The sequence below is a fragment of the Mustela lutreola genome, chromosome 5 (assembly GCF_030435805.1).
Source record: "Mustela lutreola isolate mMusLut2 chromosome 5, mMusLut2.pri, whole genome shotgun sequence".
In the NCBI taxonomy this organism is placed as follows: Eukaryota; Metazoa; Chordata; class Mammalia; order Carnivora; family Mustelidae; genus Mustela; species Mustela lutreola.
The window spans coordinates 69976739-69991431 of record NC_081294.1 but is presented as its reverse complement, the minus strand read 5'-3'; the positions used below and the strand labels follow the sequence as shown (position 1 = coordinate 69991431).

The 14693-nt window shown below is 42.9% G+C and overlaps 1 protein-coding gene across 3 annotated transcripts in view; it reads right to left on the bottom strand.

The window, feature by feature from the left end:
• Window positions 1–12133: 12133 nt before the first annotated feature.
• The window catches only part of CDC42SE2 (CDC42 small effector 2), a 119903-nt gene continuing 117343 nt past the window's right edge, over window positions 12134–14693 (bottom strand). Inside the window, exon 6 of one of the 3 annotated variants that reach the window (XM_059174488.1) lies at window positions 12134–14654. The gene's annotated coding sequence lies outside the window, so the exon portion shown is untranslated. The remainder of the gene's footprint in view (window positions 14655–14693) is intronic. The other 2 variants (XM_059174489.1, XM_059174490.1) reach the window with 2 other exon arrangements.

The window sequence follows — 14693 nt, the reverse complement described above, 5'->3', positions numbered from 1 at the left end:
CAAAACTTAACTCCTAATGGCCTATTGTTGACCAGAAGCCTTACCAACAACATAGCCAACTAAAACACATTTTGTATTATATATATTCTATACTGTATTCTTACAATAAAGTAAACTAGAGAAAAGAAAATGCTATTAAATCACCAGGAAGAGAAAATATGTATTTGTCCATGTTCATTTAGCTCCCTGAGCATACTTAAGACCCTTGTGGTAAATTCGTCAAGTCAGAGGTCTCCATTTTTTAAAGATTGATTTCTAGAGATTATTTTGTTCCTTTGAATGAGCCATGTTTTGTTATTTCTATGGCTTGTGACCTTTGGTTAAGATTTTGGTATTTGAAAAAGCAGGCACCTCTCCCACTCTTCAGAGACCAGGTTCAAGCAGTGGAAGACTCTGACTCATCAGCCCAACCTAAAAAAGGCTCATGGTCCTCTTAGATCTCTGCTGAGGATACATCTTGCCTGGGACCACATGTGGGCCTGTTTCAGTTCCTCACATACCAACTGCTTTTACATGGTCTCATTTCCATTAAAACTCTCATTCCTGCCCATTCTCAGGAGACTTGAATTTTTCTCTTCCTCTGCCTGTGATTTCTTGTCCACAGCCATCCATGGGTCTTCAGACCACCTGGAGTTCTAACCTGCTAACGCACCCGTGCCTGTAGTCAGCAGCCTCCAGCTTGCCTTTACTCGATGCCATCATTTCCAGCAACATTCTGAGTCAGGCAAGAAAACCAGTCCCCAGGCAAGTCAAAGTTACAAGCAAGTTTCATTCTTCGAGTCCCAATGGAGGAACAGGATTGGGTTGTTTCCTCACCACTGAGGTGTACTGCACCAGCATAAGGGTGGGACAGGGACGCCTCAAAATTTCTGACCATTTTGAGTGTGGTCTTTTCTGTTCAGTGTTCACTTGGTTGCTGCAGCTTAACTGATCGCTAGCATTCTCACAAAGCTATTTTGGTCCTCTAGTATTTGGTGTGTTGTGGGGGGAACAATAGCCTGGAGCTTCCTACTCTGCCATCCCACTAAAGATACCTTTCTAATATCTGCTTAAAATGTAACGTTATTTTGTTTTATATTATTTAGAAACTGGTAGTATAAAGAAAATGAAACCCAAACAGGATAGACTGGAAGTACTTAAAAAATAAGTCTCCATGTCCACTTCTAATATTCCGTTCCTACTTTTACAGGTCTTTACATTTTGAATTCTTCTGCAGGTCACCTTAATTGTAAATAACTTGGCATAGTTTAATTTCTTCACTCATCAACTTTGAATGCTACAAATGACTTTATGCAACAAAAAAGGAGACTTGCAATAGACTTCCTTTTCCCTCATTCCAGTTATGGTTTTATTTTTACACGTAAGTTTCTCTGTTGTTTTTAAGTAAGGTCTGCACCCCACATGGGGCTCAAACTCATGACCCCAAGATCAAGAGTCGCATGCTTTAGCGATGGAGCCAGCCAGGTACCCCTCTTTCATTATTTTTATTTTTTTTAAATTTTTTAAAAATATTTTTATTTATTTATTTGACAGAGAGAGATCACAAGTAGGCAGAGAGGCAGGCAGAGAGAGAGAGGAGGAAGCAGGCTCCCTGCTGAGCAGAGAGCCCGATGGGGGACTCGATCCCAGGACCCTGAGATCATGACCTGAGCCGAAGGCAGTGGCTTAACCCACTGAGCCACCCAGGCGCCCCTCGTTAGTTTTAGAATTAAATTCTTTCCTAGTTGTGAGGTACAACTGACATAAAACACTGTTGTTTATAGCCATAAAAGGGGTAAATACTTGCCGCACTCCCAGTACATACATGAGAGATTAGCACTCTGCACTCTGTCTTTCCCCGCCACCATCTTCTGAATGTGGTTTCCAGTTTTCTAAACTGTACTTTATGTTCTGTGAAAGTAGTTGTCTTTCATGGTTTGATTTTAAAAGATCTGCATCCTGTGGTGATGTACCTGTGTGCCCTGAAAGGCAATTATTTGTCACTAAACCTGTATCTCTCAAATGAGTTTTCTTAAATTTCACTCAGAACTTAATTTGCATGGCTGATGCTATTCTTGGAGCCTGACTTTCATGTGTCATTCACTCAAAATCCTGTCTTACCTTCAGACCAGTTTTTGGTTTATACTAGAATACCAAGAATTGTCGTTTTTGCTTCCTGACAGTACATTTTTTCTCACCATATTACTGACATCGTCTCCGTTTCATACGATGGTCTTGGCACGGTGATGTTTTAAAATGCAACTCTTGGGCGCCTGGGTGGCTCAGTGGGTTAAGCCGCTGCCTTCGGCTCAGGTCATGATCTCAGGCTCCTGGGATCGAGTCCCGCATCGGGCTCTCTGCTCGGCAGGGAGCCTGCTTCCCTCTCTCTCTCTCTCTGCCTGCCTCTCCGTCTACTTGTGATTTCTCTCTGTCAAATAAATAAATAAAATCTTTAAAAAAAAAAAAAATAAAATAAAATAAAATGCAACTCTTTTCCAGTATCCCCGGCTGTTTGTCCAGACCATGTCTCAATTTCTGACCTGACAGAATTTGTTTGGCTTCATGTCCATCTGTGGGCACCCCAACACTAGAATGAAAGCTCCTAGAGGGTAAAGGAATTTGGTTTGCTCACTGTTGTACTGTCGGGGACCACCTGTGGCCAAGGAAGTCCCCGCCATTATAAGATGGCACCTGGCCAGCTGCCAAAACAAACCTCCACGTAAACAGTTGTTATCGGCGACGGCCCATGTAGGGGAGGAAAAGCGGACATTGGATAGACTAATTAGGGGAAGCTTAGCACCAGGTCTGTGATTGGATGTCTTGAGAATTTCTGTCTTCTGATAGGGTGCCCTACTGCATATAAGCAAGTGTGGTATGATAATAAAGAGGAAGCAACGTTAACAAGATACCAGGCTACGTGTCATTCTTGCGGGTCGAGAACGATAATTGGTGCCGAAACCTGGGACACATTAAGAAAAATAGAAAAACCTTGCAAGGGAGAAGTCCGCAGGTAAGCGGGGTAAAACCACGACAAAGGTGGTGGGAAGCTTGTACAAGTCCGCAATAAGAAGCGGGGCAGCCTTAGAGCCGGGATTTAGCGGCAAGTATAGGCGAAACCACCATTAGGTTGGGATTCTAATTATGGGATCAGGACTGTCAAAGTCGAGGTTAGAGGGTTCCCTAAAGGACCTTCTAAAGGCCAATGGCACGCCGTTAAAAACGAAAACTGCTAGGACATTCTTGAATACAGTTGAGACAGTGGTGCCTTGGTTTCTGGACGAGGGCTTGCTAAATATCCCCCAATGGGACCAGTTAGGCGAGGATTTTAAGAAGAGGGATAAAAACAAATCATTGCCACCGGGAACGTTAGTTATATGGACTCTAGTCAGAGGGTGCCTGGGAGGACGTAAGCCGAAATGTGACTCAGCTATTCAGGAGGGCGCTGAGGCACTCGAGGAAGTGAAAGAAGAACGCTCATCTCGTGCTGCGGAAAGGAGTAGTTCTAGCAAAGGGGAAGAAGAAATGTCGGGGGAGGAGCTAGAGTGGAAGTTCAAATTAAAACTAGGCCCTCCCTGTTCAGCAGTGACCCCTAATGCTCCGCCTCCCTACAATCCCCTGGCAGGGGAGGTAACATGTAAATGTCATCCCTCTGCTAAGGAGGATTGGAAGACCGCATGGAGGGGGGCCAATAGCAGCTCGATTTTCCCAGTTCTAGAGGACCAAAATCATCAACGGTATCACCAGCCCTTGGACTTTAAATTAGTTAAACAATTAAAGGAAGCGGTCATGCAGTATGGCCCTCAGGCAGCATTTACTATTTCTCTAGTGGAGTCCATAGCAGGCATGAATTTAATCCCCAAAGATTGGGGGAATTTAGCAAGGGCAACCCTCTCTGGAGGGCAATATTTGGTCTGGAAGACAGCATGGCAAGAGCATTCCCAGGATGTTGCACGGCGTAATGCCGCGGCAGGCAATCCACAATGGAATCTGGATATGCTTATGGGCATGGGGCCATACACTGGTAAACATGACCAACTGCAGTACAACCCTGCCGAATACATGCAGATTGCGGCTGCCGCTACCAAAGCATGGAAGACCCTCCAGGGCAGTGGGGACTTGCAGGGTCAACTATTTAAGGTGATACAAGGACCAAATGAAGCATATGCTGATTTTGTTGCAAGATTGATGCAAACAGCTGGGAGAATATTTGGGGATGTTGACACAGCCATGCCTCTAATTAAACAACTAGCCTATGAGCAAGCCAATAAATGGTGTAAAAAGGCCATTAGGCCGTGGAAGGCTAAAGATTTAAGCACATACATCAAGGTATGCAGGGATATTAATGACAGCGTTATTCAAGGACAAGTACTTGCTTCAGCCATTACTCAAGGCCTTCAGGGCATTCAGCTACCCCAACATAAGGGCGCTAAAGGAAATTCTGGGGGATGCTACAAATGTGGAGCTCAGGGGCACTTTAAGCGAGAATGTCCTGACAGCAAGGGTCCCCCAACAACAAAGCAACCTGGCATATGTCCTAGGTGTAGCAAGGGTACACACTGGGCGAATGAATGTCACTCAGTAAAAGATATTCAAGGTAATCCACTACCCCCAAGGAATTCAAAAAACGGGAAATGGGGCCCATCACCCCAGGGCCCTCAAATGTATGGGGTGCTTCAACAGGTAGCCCGCACGCATTACCTGCCAACAAACCAAGATGGGCTACAAAAGGAAGCGCCGGATTGGACATCCGCGCCACCACCAGACTCGTACTAACCCCCGAGATGGGAACCCAGGTGGTGGAATCGGATTTTAAGGGCCCGCTACCTGTGAACACTCTAGGCCTATTATTAGGGCGAAGCTCCACAGCCCTTGCCAGATTAATAGTACACCCCGGAGTAATTGATGCTGATTATACAGGAATAGTCAAAATATTAGTGTCTTCCCCTCGTGGCATTACAGTTATCAGTCCAGGTGATAAAATAGCACAAATTATAGTGTTACCAAGCTGTCATAAACTATTCCCCAACATAGAAAAATCCCGTGGACAGAGGGATTTTGGCTCCACTGGCCCGCCCCTCACATGTCTAACACTTGGAATGGAGGATAGACCTCTTTATTCTCTGTGGATCAGAAATAAAAAATTTATGGGCCTTCTGTACCGGGGCTGATCATAGTATCATTAATGAAGTTGATTGGCCAAAAGATTGGCCCCTACAAAGGGGTGATCAAACCCTTAGAGGCCTAGGGGTTGCCCAAAGTCCTATGTGTAGTGCTGCTACATTACCATGGAAGGATGATGAAGGTCATCGCGGCCTGGTTCAGCCATATGTACTTAAGATCCCTATATCTCTCTGGGGAAGAGACATTCTTATTCAAATGGACCTAAAATTGACTACTGAAGCCTTTTACAGTGAGAAAGCTTGAAACCTCATGACTAAAGCTGGATATTCAGGTGTTGGAGGATTAGGGAGGAAAAATCAGGGTATTGCAAATTCAGTACCCCTAAGTAATTATACCTCTGGGATTGGTGGACCGGGGTTGGGTTTTTCATAGGGGCCACTGAGCCTTTGAACATTCAATGGCACAATGACAAGCCTGTGTGGGTTTCTCAGTGGCTCCTGCCCAAAGAAAAATACGAAGCAGCCCACACATTAGTGTATGAACAACTTGTTGCAGGACATATAAAGCCTTCCACTTCACCATGGAATACTCCTATCTTTATCATTAAGAAAAAATCAGGTAAATGGCGGTTATTGCATGATTTGAGAGCAATCAATGCCCAAATGGTTATCATGGGACCAGTCCAATTAGGGTTACCCTTGGTATCTGCCCTCCCCTCGAGATGGCCTTCAATTGTTGTAGATATCAAAGATTGCTTTTTTTCTATACCATTACACTCCAGTGATACCCCCGATTTGCATTTACCATACCCACTATTAATCATTCTGGTCCCGATCAGCGATTTGAATGGACAGTTCTTCCTCAGGGTATGGCTAACAGCCCCACAATGTGTCAACTTTATGTTGATCAGGCTTTGCAAAAGGTCAAGGAGCTCTATCCTTCCGTTTTGGTATACCACTATATGGATGATATACTACTTTGCCATAAACAGGAAGAACAGCTTGAAAAGGCCCTTGTCTCCCTTTTCGAATGTTTCAAACAGTTTGACTTGAATATAGCCCCAGAAAAAATTCAAAAACCAGTTCTCAAGGAATACTTGGGCACCAAGCTTGACAGCACAAAGGTCAAGCCCTTGAAAATCACTTTGCGAACTGATTCATTAAAGACATTAAATGATTTTCAAAAACTCCTGGGAGATATTAACTGAATCAGGCCATACCTAAAACTCACTAATCAGGAACTACAGCCCCTGTTCGAGACATTGAAAGGAGACTCTGACTTGAACTCCCCCCGTATTTTATCTGAACAAGCTCAAGAAGCTGTTAAATTGATTCAAAATAGACTTGAGACTGCCCAAGTTGATAGAATTAATTACTCTGAAACCCTATATTATTGTGTTCTTGCAGTAGAGCACACGCCCACTGCTGTTTTTTGGCAGGAAGGTCCCATCTCCTGGGTCAATTTAGCTTACTCTCCAGGAAAGGTTCTGCCATGGTATCCCAATGCCATAGCTAAAATTATATTGAAAGGACTAAAACTTAGCATCACTGCATTTGGCAAACAACCTGACGTCATCCTAACTCCCTATACACAAGAGCAGTTAACTTGCTTAGCAGCATGTCACGATGATTGGGCCATTACTAGGACTATCTCAACTGCAAAATTTGGCAATCATTATCCAGCAAACCCATGGCTGCAATTTAGTCTTACTCACCCATTAATTTATCCGAGGGCTACAGGTCAATCACCTTTGGATAATGCAAAACTCGTTTTTACTGATAGTTCTAAAAATGGGGTGGGCGCTGTGGTTACCCAAGATAACACTGGACCTTTTTATTTCAAAGCTCCTCCCCTCAAATTACAGAGCTATTTGCAGTCATTAAAGCCTTTCAGTTGTTTCATGATACACCTTTTAACTTGTTATCAGACAGCAAATATGTTGTCCAAGCTGTCTCCATCCTGGAAAACGTAGGTCACATCAGCACCAAATCCACCATTACAGAAACTTTAAAGAATCTCCAACACATTATATAGGACAGAAAGGTACCCTTTTACATAGGGCCTATCAGGGCACATACGGCTCTCCCCGGCCCCTTGACGGAAGGCAATCGCACTGCAGACATGTTAACCAAAAAGCAATTTATCTTCACTTTAATGGAAAATATTCAACAAGCAAAACAATTTCACAAGCTATTTCATGTTAATGCTCTTACTCTCAGACTTAAATTCAACATAATTAAAGCTCAAGCTAGGGACATTGTAGTCTCTTGCAAAAACTGTGTTACCCTCTTGCCATCCCCCTCCTTAGGAGTTAACCCACGAGGCCTGTTACCCAACCATATATGGCAAATGGATGTTACTCACATCCCTGAATTTGGCAAACTAAAATATGTGCATGTTTCCGTGGACACATGTTCTGGTGTCATATTCACCCCTATCCATGCTGGGGAAAAATCCAAAGATGTTATTTCCCACTGCCTTCAAGCCTTTGCCGCTTGGGGTAAACCTCGACAAATAAAAACAGACAATGGACCTGCATACACCTCACAAGTATTCCACGGTTTCCTTCCTCAACTAAACATTACCCTAAATCATGGTATTCCCTACAATCCTCAAGGACAGGCCATCGTGGAACGTGCCCACTTAACCACCAAACAAACTCTTTTAAAACAAAAAGGGGGAATAGGGGACACGTTCCGGTCCCCTAAAGACAAACTAAATACAATTCTATTTATTTTAAATTTTTTGACGCTCGATAAAAACGGTCAAGCAGCAGCTGAAAGACATTCAGCCCGTATGGATTCTTCCCCCAAGCCCTTAGTTCTTTGGAAGGATATCCTTACGGGACAATGGAAAGGCCCGGATCCTGTATTAATCTGGGGCAGAGGCTCCGTTTGTGTTTTCCCACAGGACAAAGAAGTGCCGATTTGGATTCCGGAGAGATGGGTCCGGAAGGCCCCTGAGAACGAGGACGAGGACCGAGGAAGCCGTGATCCTCCTACTGTCGTGGGGGACTCTGATATTCCTAATTCCCCCGACGGCGACACGTGAATTATGGGCTATTCTGAAAGCTTGGCCCTATCCTTTACCTTTAACTAATTCTTCCTTTATCTTCTCCCCGTTCTTCACTACTGAGCGTTGGTTGTATTGTTCCTTTTTCTGCGCTCTGTGTTACCCCTGTAAAATTCTCTAACCTTAGTCAGATTAGCAATTCCTCCCGACTGCTCTCCCGATATTTACAAGGCACCTGGTCTGAAGACTTTCAAAATTTTACACGGAGCCTTCTTGCTGAGACCACTAATGTTAATAGTACTCGTGTACGGCCTGCATCATTTCCAGACATACTAAATGCACTCGGCAATGTTTTTAACTTTACTAAACAATGGGCTGGAACGATTGGTCTGCTTGTCCTTCTCCTCATTGGCATGCTACTTCTTACTAAGAAAATATGTCAGTGGAGATGACAACATCGTGAGCAAAAGCGAGCCCTAGTACAAGCTCTGCTGACGACTGAAGCTGGAACATCCCCCCAAATATGGTTAAGCATGCTGGGTCGGTAGTCAAGGATGGGTAAGATCAGCAGAGAGACATACCAACCTAAGACAGGACAGAGATCTTTGCTACCTCATGTCTAATGACGGGTAGGGATGTCTTCTACTGTTGACAACCTAAGACAGGCACGATCCCTGCTATAAAACAAAAAAGGGGGAGATGTCGGGAACCGCCTGTGGCCAAGGAAGTCCCCGCCATTATAAGATGGCGCCTGGCCAGGTGCCAAAACAAACTTCCACGTAAACAAGCTGATATCCACGATGGCCCATGTAGGGGAGGAAAAGCGGACATTGGATAGACTAATTAGGGGAAGCTTAGCACCAGGTCTGTGATTGGATGTCTTGAGAATTTCTGTCTTCTGATAGGGTGCCCTACTGCATATAAGCAAGTGTGGTATGATAATAAAGAGGAAGCAACGTTAACAAGATACCAGGCTATGTGTCGTTCTTGCGGGTCGAGAACGATATTGTACCCCCAGCGCATAAATAGCGTGTTGGGCACATAATGTGCAAAAAAAGATTGGTGAATGCACAAATCTTGCAGCTCATAAATGGCATCTATTTAATTATGCTTCTTGGGACCAGTTTTCCTAAAATCTTCCTGATGTTTGTTCTTATTTGGATAGATTGCTCTTTAGGTCAGCCTCAGATGTCGAAGTCCTGAGATACCTTTAAATCATAGTACTTAGTGTGTTCTGCTGGTTCTTGCAGAGCATACTTTTCCAGCTGTATTTTCAGAAAGGGTGTGTGACATAGTTTCTGATGGCTTGCTTGCCTGTTCATCTTTATTTTACCATCTCACCTCCTTGAGATTTTGGTCTAGATAGAATATACTCGTTCAAAATAATTTTCTCTCATCAGTATGTGTAAAGTACTCCTTTATATTCTAGAGCTCACTGTTGCTCCTCAGAAATCTGATAATCCTCACAAGAAATAACCAGAGAAATAATTTCCCAGAGCTGGATACACATCTTCCAAACAAAAGGTTTATTGAACAAACTGTGAAGTGAGAAAGTATAAATGATAAAGTTTTTTTAAATTTTTAACACACAAAGCAGGCAAAGAGCATTTCTTTTTGATATTCCCCCTCCTTCAGAGCATTTTCCTTGCTCAGTAGAGGCTGAATCACTGGAATCTTCCATTTGCTTTAAGTTCTCATCCCTCAGATGACCTTACAGGCTGGTTTTTTTTCCTGAAATGTCTACCTGTCATGTTAGTGTCCTAGGGGACGATCAGAATGGTGGACGGGAGGAGAAAGGACAGTCATTTCTGTTTCTCAGTGGCAGTCGTACCTGACCGAGAGGCTCCTGGCCTGCAGCCTCATCTCCACGGTGCACACACTCCACGCTGGAGGTGGCCACAGCTCACGAAGGGCAGTTGCAGTCACTCACCTCCTATAGCTGCATGCTGTGGTTCTGAATGCCCCCCCCCCAATAGTTCATGGTGAAATCCTAAGCCCTGAGGTGACGTGTGTCATTAGTGCGTCACTTGTGAAGAGACGCCGTATGAAATTCCTAGCCCCTTCAGCACACGAAGATCTGAGGTGTCTGCATCCTGGAGGAGCCCCCCTCACAGGATCACACTGGCTCCCTGATCATGGACTTCCAGCTTCCAGAACTGTAAGAAGTCAACTCCTCTTGTTTATAAGCTGTCTGGTCTAGGGTATTTTGTTGGAAGAGCCCCCACAAAGCCACTATCCAAGCAGCAAAAATTAGATATAAGCAAAACCTGCAGAAATTTATGAAAATGTTAATGTGACAAAATAGACATTATTGAAAACTTGAGAACTGGAATTTGGACTCTGGGTGCTTGTGCTCAAAGCAGCAATGACAATTCTTAAACTCGCGTCTGCATGGTTCTGAACAGTGAAACAGTGATGTTTCCAGACACCCAGAAACCTCAACTAAAATGTCTGTGGACAGTGCCTGAGTGTGCTGCTGCACAGAATCGAGATCTAATGTAAAGAATCAGCTCAAATATTTGAAAGGCCCAAATGGTATAAAGGAGGCATGTGTTGAGGCAGCTGAAATTAATAAATGAAGAAAAAGGTGATCAGGTGAAGTTCTGAGGAATTTTAAATAATCTTTCTTGCTGATCCTTGAACAGACCAAAACCAAAAACGAAAACCCTTGCTTGGGAGTCCTTTCTGGGCCCCCAGAGCAAGCTATCATGCATTCACTGATCTAAAGCTTCCACATAACTGAGTTGTAAAGGATCCAGTGGAGTGTAGGTTAGAGTTGGCCAGTGTCTTTGCTCTGTAGCTGTCGCCTTGCTGTCAGACTCCCATCACCTGGCCTTCAATATCAGGAGCACACCCTTTCCCCACTGCTTGTGAGGCTCCGGATCAAACATCTGGCTCTCCTTATTCTGATACTAACTTCCTTCCTTTGGGCATCAAAGGGCAGACAGAAATTGTTAAGATGATGAGAGGCTGAGGGTTGGGGTTACACGCAGCCCAGAGGCTGTAGCTACTTGGCGGAAAGCATCAAAAACATCAAAAAAATGAAAAGTGAATGTGCTAAAAATATAAGTTCTGAGCAACATGGTTTAAGTTTTATTAGCCCGTGAGGAATGGAGACAATAAACCTAAGGTAACCTTTCCTTTGCTTTCTTTATAGTGTACTCAAAGCACATTTCAAGCAGAGGGTAAATAATTTCCTGTCAGTTTTGAAGATTTTTGCATTTCCACAAGTTTTAGCAAATTCCCGGCTATGTCTCTAAAGCACAAAAAGTAGGATAGATCTATAAAAACAGTTTAGCTTATGAACCCTTGTGCATTTTATTCATGTCCTTTGAAACTGTGCTCAAAATAGAATCCTCATAAACCACTATCAGTTTCTTCAGATACTTTAATCAGGATGCCTTATTCTTACTATTTTATCAGTTGTGGAAAGAACTTCACCTTAACCCAATTACCTCAGTCTTCGGCCATGAAATGACAAATGTTATGATAATTTTTTGAAATATTAATATTTTTCCCATTGATTTTTCTACTTCAGAACCAACCTTACTTGGCCCATCTCCTAATACAGCCAAACCTACGGCCCAACGCACAAGGCTCCACACAGTGAGGAGTTTCTAACTGGATGTACTTGGTGAGTATATCCATATTCTTTGTCCTAAGCCAGGGATTCTCAGCTGTGGCACTATGACATTTGGGGCTAGGTAAGTCTTTGTTTGGGGAGGGAAGGGTGCTGTTCTCTGCACCACAGATGGTTAGCAACCCCACCTGCCTCAAGCTGGGACAACCCAAACTGCCTCTAGACACTGGAAGTTTTTCCCGAGGAGCAAACTGTCAGCTACCTCCAAACTTGCTGTCATGTTGGAAATGGTCCATACCTGCCCAATATGGTAGCTACCAGCTTTTAAAAAGGGATGGTTTTGCAGGACATTAATCTTAACTGAAACTATAAGAATGCCAAAAATACCCTCTGAGTGAATTCTAGTTGGCCTGAACTAAGAAAGGAAAAACCAAACCAGGATGGAAAGAAAACATTTATTGAATCAAAATCAATAATTTCTTTTAATATCTACAAGCCAACACTGAATGAACACAATGTACAAAAAACGTATGCTTATATTATAAAAATATGTCAATTTTATCTTCTGGGTGCTGAGCAGAAGTCATTTTAAAACAAAATCAAGGCAAACTTACTTGCTCTCTATAATGAAACTGCTATAATTTAATAACAAAAGTGAAAGCTAATATATACTCACAAAATATCTTTAAAGGCGATAATGCTGCATTGGAAATGCTGAACCCAGTCACCATAGTGAACATTTCTTATTGGCACCAACTTCTGCCTACATCATGGGAAAGCACCTCTTGTAGCAAATGCAGATCACTGACAGAATCCATGGCATTGGTTAAACCTTCATTCAGTTTCCTGTGCACTGAATGTTAGCATGTATTTCAGCAAAGTACTAACAGTCAATCCTATTGCTTTAGATTCAATTTTAAAATGAGACACATGGCCCAAGATTTACAATCCCACTGATGATGTGGGGAACTTGCCACCCTTCACTATCTTCAAGCCTCCCTAAAAAATCTGTGTTTAAGATTACTGTGTTAAAATTTTTTGTCATTTCTTCTTGAATTTATTGGCACCTTCCCTCAGCATATGGTCTTGCACACGGGGTGGCTACTGCAGGTCAGTTACACACTCAAGAGCATACACTTGGGGTCACCACAGAGATATGCTCCAGAACTCAGTGAAGTACTTGGTCCACACAGAAGATCTTGATTAGAAAAAAGAGAAGTAAAACAAAAAACAACAACAACAAAAAAAGCGGGGGGGGGGGGGGGATAAAACAAATCAGGAGTTCAAGACCTAGGAGCAGGGCTCCCTGTACTAGGAATCCTGGAGTTATAGGACATATATAAAAGTTCTACTAATTTTTAAAGTCAAAATAGACTAAAGAGCATCACTATGGACAAGGCCCAGAAAATCCAAGGTCTTCTAAGACCATGGACAAAGCACTATCCATGGCAGGACACAGACTCTGGCTGAGAAGAACGACATGGGTCCTCAGCAAATGCCAGAATGCAGTATACACACCGTAAATTAAACTGCAAATGGCCTTGTTTTATTAGTAAGCATAAATGTTTCCTTGACAGATTCTCTCTGGGACTGACACCTTTGAAGCCTCCAACTGTTGAAATACAAGCACTGAGGAATCCAGCGCCTCACTGCACTGGTCAGTTCTATTCAGAAGCACCGCTTTCCTGGTTTGCCTTATATAAGCTATTTATCCAGTTACCTGGTTCATAAGAACCTGGGGCTAAGATGCAAAGAAAATAATTACTTACCTAATTTCTTAGCTGTCTACATTTTCACCTAAGTCCCATTTGCTGCATAAAATATTAATCCTACTAAATGTAGTTAGTCAGGACTACACTGGACATAGGATTTAAACAACAAGAATACATACACCATACCCTCACAGAGAAGGGGAAGTACTTACAGAAATACCTGAAATACACATCATTTATGAAGAATAAAGATTCTGGAGCCTGAGCAATGGTTTCTCACCAATCTCCTAACAAATCACCATACAGATTTCTTCACTGGCAACAATTCGGCCAAGTCACTCTATTGCTCTGGGTTAACTTCCACTGCCCCAAAACAGGTTTGAATATGGAAAGGCCACTGACACTGCAGTTAGTAGTACCGGCCAGAAGTTAATAGTGGAAACACATAGATCATCATATTAAAATAAGTCAAAACAGAGTGAGTACACATGAGCCTGGATGAGGGCCTCACCACAGCACTCTGACACACAACCACACTCGTTCGCAAATCACAGGTCCTCACTCTCAGAATAAATACATCGAACATTTACAACTGAATGAACACCTTATGAATGCCAGGTTTTAATTATAGAGTAAGCTACAGGTTACCTTTGTGTGTGTGAAACTGATATGACTTGGTGCCACAGCTAACCTCTCTCTAACAGCAGCAGTTACCCTCAGCCCACAGCAGCAAAGAAACACTCATTTCTGGGCTCCCAGACAAAGCAACTTCATAAAGCATGCGGTATCTATTCTGCTCAAGTTTCAAATGAATAAAAATGATCATTGTGCTTATGGATGTCATACCTTCCAAAATATACAGAAACAGTGACTAACAATAGCAGGTCCTACCTTACCAACAAACTCATAAGACAGAGGGCTGGAGATGGAAATAGAAACGTTTAAAATGGGGGGGGGGGATGCAAAATAGTGCTAGCATTCACAAAAAAAGATCATGCTAAGATCAGATCCATAATTGATAAAAATGAAGCCACGATCCAAAGTCCGTGAGTCCAAAGGCATGCATGCCAGCCGAAGGAAATGCAAGGTTCATCTGACAACAGCTTCTTCAGAGCAGAACAAGAACGTCTCACTGGAGAAATCACAACAGGGTGAATAAGATGCCATCACACTTCTTTTTTGTATTTGAAAAGGAATCACAACAACAAATTAAAGAGGAGTGAAAAGAGAAAACACAAATTCACAATGACCTATAAAACCAAAAGAAAAATCCAAATTATTTTTACACT